We start from the raw sequence: 5,133 nt of genomic DNA, 5'->3' as shown, positions 1-5,133 counted from the left end.
TTCTTTTAAAGTTCAATTTTTGCATTTAGAAACTCCATTACATTCTAGTGAATAAGGATTTGTAGTTTGATGGACAATTCCATGTTCTTTACATAATTCATCGAAATGACCATCATACTCACCTCCTCTTTTGCTTCTAACTATCTTTATAGTTGTTTTAACCTGATTTCAACCTCGAAGAGCTTAAATTCCTTGAATATATCTAAGTTTTCATATTTGCTACGTAATAAATATACATAACAATATTTTGTGCAGTTATCTTCGAAGATCACAAAGTATGTTTTCCCAACTTTAGTTTGTGTGTATTTTAAATCACGTAAATCAGTATGAATTAAACCTAGAGGTTCGTTGGCTCTTTCAAGGTGATGGCGTTTTGTGAGCTTACCATGCACACATATTTCACATTTTCATTACTTGTTTTGTATTTTGGGATTATATTTAGATTCATTAATCTTTGTATCTAGTTGTAGTTCAGATGGTCTAAGAATTCATGTCATATATTAAAAGACTTAATCAAATAAGCATATGGCTTCTTCTTATTCATTGAAACTTTTGGAGCTACAACTTTCAGAAGGATTGTCATTACATTCATCTTGACCACTCCATCCTTAACATACCCCTTACCCAAGTAAACTTCATTCTTCCTAAAAACAAGCTTGTCAGCCCCAAGAGTCATGGCCAACACACAACAATCTGTCATCATCGACTTCCAGCTACAATCTATCATTGATAATCAAGGTAATTTTAATGACTCAACGACTGAGAGCATGGAATTTATGTTAACATATCATGACATTCATCACCCTGACTCAAGATTCCTTATTCAAGAGACTAACCAATTTGTGATGAATTTACTAAGAGAGAAGGACAATATCTTAGCTAATGATCTTCAAGTTACTCTAACCATCAGAGACTACAATCAAAACGCTACTGTAAGACTTGACGTTGATCTAATCATCACGGACCAAGAGGGAACTAATAGGCCTCCAACTACAAAAGAGGAAAACGATATATGCACTATCTGCTTCGAGAATTACAACTATGTGAACAATATTTGCTCTCGTACATGCGGCCATAATTTCCATTTTCTTTGCATTGATCAATGGCTTCGTACAAATATAAGTTGTCAACTTTCGTACAAATATAAGTTGTCAACTGTGTAGGGAAAGTAATCTATGAGTCCATCTTAGATACTATTAATAAGGAAGGTTATCATGTTTTAACCTCCAATATCATTTCAGTACAATTTTCAACTTCAGTTATAAACATCAAACAAAATAAAAACATATATTTCCTCACAAATAAATATTTATCCCTAACCATTCCGTTCGACCCTGAATCTCATATACATTACAACTAACACAATATATATACAACATAATTTTAGAATCAAAATTACACTAATAAACACGTACTAGATTCGGACCCGCCTGAACGGGCGGGATTTTATTCATAAAACTTAAACTGTCCGCAAAAAAATATATTTAATGTTATCTCTTTTGATCATAATCTTGTATAAAATATTTGAAAAAAATATAATTTGTTTTGTATAGTTTTGTAGTTTTCTTCTTTTTTTTGGATGATCTTTATCTATATGTAAGGGTAGCAGTAGATGATTAGTGTTAATTATGTAAAGTTTTTTTAAAGTGTAATTAATATCATTTTGTCAGATTTGTTAAATGGGATGTTGAAATTATTTTTCAATCTTATTAGTCCACATTGGAATATGAATTAATTCTTTTTGGCATATATAACTCGGCTTGAGACACTATAAGATGGTCCAAAAATATATTAAATATTTTCTTTATGTTGAAATTAAAAAGACAAAAAAATCTGATTCTTTAGTATTATTAAAAAATCAGATAGTGAAAGTAAAAAGACAATAACTTTGCCGACATATTCCTTTTCTCCGTAACTTCTCTCAAATTAGAAAAGTAATCGACGATCCTCGTTGTTTCCGATTCGAAGATAGAACAAAATAATCAGAAGGAGTAATCTCATGTCTTGTTCATCTCAGTGTGTTATAAAAGGTAAGTATTACAGTACATTCTTCGATGATTAAATCTTTGTTATTTTTTGTTCTTGGTTTTTAACAATTGAAACCACATGCAATTGACAGAATAAAAGCTCACAGAGTAAAAGCTCTTTCTCAAGTCCACGGAACAGAGCACGGAGATCTCAGATCTGTTCAGATCTTGTTAAGAACTTGGATCGAAGAGGAAGTCAAAGATCTTATAAAAGCATGTAAGTTTTGAAAGCCCGATTCAACTAATCTGTTTTAGTTAAATCTGTTGCTTACTTTTCGTTTTTTTTTAAGTAAAAAACTTTTTTTAAAAATTGCTTCTCTCTGGAAATTGTAAAGGAAGAACGGATGCGACATGATCCATCATCACCGATCTACGAAGGTATAACACGAATCCGACCGTTTTGTTGGTCATTAGATTGTACGCACATAAAAACCATTCGTTACGAACTTAAGTTTTATGTTTTTTTTTCAGATAATGTTGCATGTGTGATCCGATGATAAATCTGTTTATTCCGATGAGAATCTGATGTTTTTGTTTATGTCCGAAGACGATCTGATAAAATAAAGTATCTCTTCATACATACCAAGCTCGGAAAGCACTGATCCAGATAAGTCTCGGACTATAGGTTTATTTGGTTGATTTAGAATTGACTTACGGTATATGTTTTAGATTTTAGTTAGTTAACTTAATCAAATATACAATTGATGTACATGTGGTGCAGTATGTTGTACAGAAGAGGAGATTGAGAGGGACATTACACAAAGTTAGGAAAGCCTTACAGTACACAGATAAGTCTCTGCCTATAGCTTTATTATTTGGGTTATACATGAGAAACGGTATACGTTTTATACTTAGTGAGTTGACTTAATATATACAATTCATGTGCAGGTCGGGCAGTCAAAGGTATAGAGGCAGAAGTTTTATTCATTTGAAGGACATGGGACAGAGACATGACAGCAAAGAAATACAAACTAAAGTAAGTGCATTTTAAAAGCTTAAATTTGTAGTAATTAGGCTTCGAACTGAAACTGGTAGTTAGGGGAATAAACCGGAAGATTTTTTGATGAATGTTGATTGCAGTAGACGTGTTTCCTACATTAGAGACTTAAAATTTAGTGTGTAAAATTTGATTAGAGATGAAGCTGGCATCTGACTTATATGGCATTTCATGTTATGTTTTGAAATATAAAATTTTTGCACAATTCAAATATGTTTGTTTCTAACAGTCATTGTTTGGTATTGAGGGTTTCCAGCCTCATCATGAAATAAAAATATTAGGATCCTCTATGTTTCGAACTTTTCCAAAAGTTCTAATAATAATATAAGCAAAACTTATTAATATAAAACAGTAACTAAACAAAGCACGATAGTATGGAAATAATTAAACGAAAACAGTAGTTCCAAACTATAAAAGATAAAACAAACAAAGAAAACTAAAGATTATCGAAAATCTCTTTAAAGACCACGTTTTTTGTTTGACGTTGAGGTTTACCTTCACTGTCAACAATCAATATCTTCAATCCTTTCTTTGAAGTCACTCTGGAAACAGCAACATATAGTTGTCTGTGAGAAAAAACTGGTCTTGGTAGATAAATTCCAACTTCAGACAATGTTTGACCCTGGCTTTTATTGATAGTAATGGCGAATGCTACACTAATAGGCAATTGTCTCCTCCTCATTTTGAATGGCAACTTTTTATCTGAAGGAGTTATAGAGAGTCTAGGAATTAGCACAGTTCGGCCAATTTTTTCCTTTTCCCTTGTAATGACCTTCGCCTTTATCATGAAGTCATACATTTCTGTTATCTGGAGTCTAGTACCATTCATCAATCCACCAACAGGATCTATATTTCTTAGCAACATCACTGGACAACCCACTTTCAGTCGCAAACTGTGATTTGGCAATCCTGATGCTTTGATTCTGTTTAAAAAATCTGGAGTAAGAGCTTGGTCAATAACAGAAAACCTATCTGAAGCATCAATAGAATCAGAGCTTAGAAATTGTTTTTCCTCTCCTGCATGAAAGACCTTGATCGTTAACAAATATATAACACTGAAAAAAATATTAAAGGGCTACTGAATGTTCGTATTCCAACTTATCCAAAACTTGGCCCAGCACATCTATTAATCAAAATATTTTCAAAGTTATTAAATGTAGCACGTACACAATATAATTGTAGAAACTATCGATCACGTCTTTACCTATTAGCAGTTTTTCATCAAGAGTTTCAGATAAAACGCTTTGAAAATCGACCAAATTAAGATATAACTCATCATTCATGAAATTGGACCGAGTAACGACTGTTGCTTGATTGAATGAAATCTTGTAGATATGGTTTGTTGTGCGATATGCTCCTCCCGCAGGCCTGACTTGGAAGTTTCTGATGTTGCGCCATACTCCAACCAGAAGAAGTCTTCCTTTACTCTCAAAGTAAGTCTTTTTGCAGCTTGCATGAATTTTATGCCCCTTGTACATGTTACAATTAAATAAATTAGAAATATTAACATCAATTAATATCAATGCTCAAATTACACAATTTTTTTATAAAAAACTCTATTCTATTGAAAAGGTTTGGATTGCTTACATTCTCATCAGCCAATACGAATTCCATGGTTTCCCCCCCGTGATTGATGTTTTGTGACCAGGAATGTAGAACCTTGACATGAACCATCTTAGTAGTGTGCTTTGGCTTCAAGTCGCTGATGCCGGTGATTTGTTGTTTAGAATCATTTGCTGTGTTGTTGAGCGCTTTAGAAGCCATTCTTTTGGTTTTGCGGTATGAGTGTTTTAGGAAGAGGCGTGGGTATTTATAATAGGAAGAGGTTATAGGAAGAGTAGATTAGGTTATTTGAAAACTTGTAGGCTACTCTAAATATTTGCGAGATCTTTATCGTTAATAGTACTAAATGCAGTTACCAGAAATTTTTAAAATATATTCTGTGAGTAAGTTACACGCAATCTAGAGTATAGAAAGATATTTTTGAACTTTGAATGTAGCCTCTGTGTATCTTCATTTTCTCAATTTGGTTGTACATTTGCACCGTGATTGTAGGCGCTACATACCTTCCACCTTTTTAATCGGAAAATCTTATAGGGAATATTATGT

This window comes from Brassica oleracea, chromosome C8 (genome assembly GCF_000695525.1).
Source record: "Brassica oleracea var. oleracea cultivar TO1000 chromosome C8, BOL, whole genome shotgun sequence".
Taxonomy (NCBI): domain Eukaryota; kingdom Viridiplantae; phylum Streptophyta; class Magnoliopsida; order Brassicales; family Brassicaceae; genus Brassica; species Brassica oleracea.
This window is presented reverse-complemented; position numbering follows the sequence as displayed.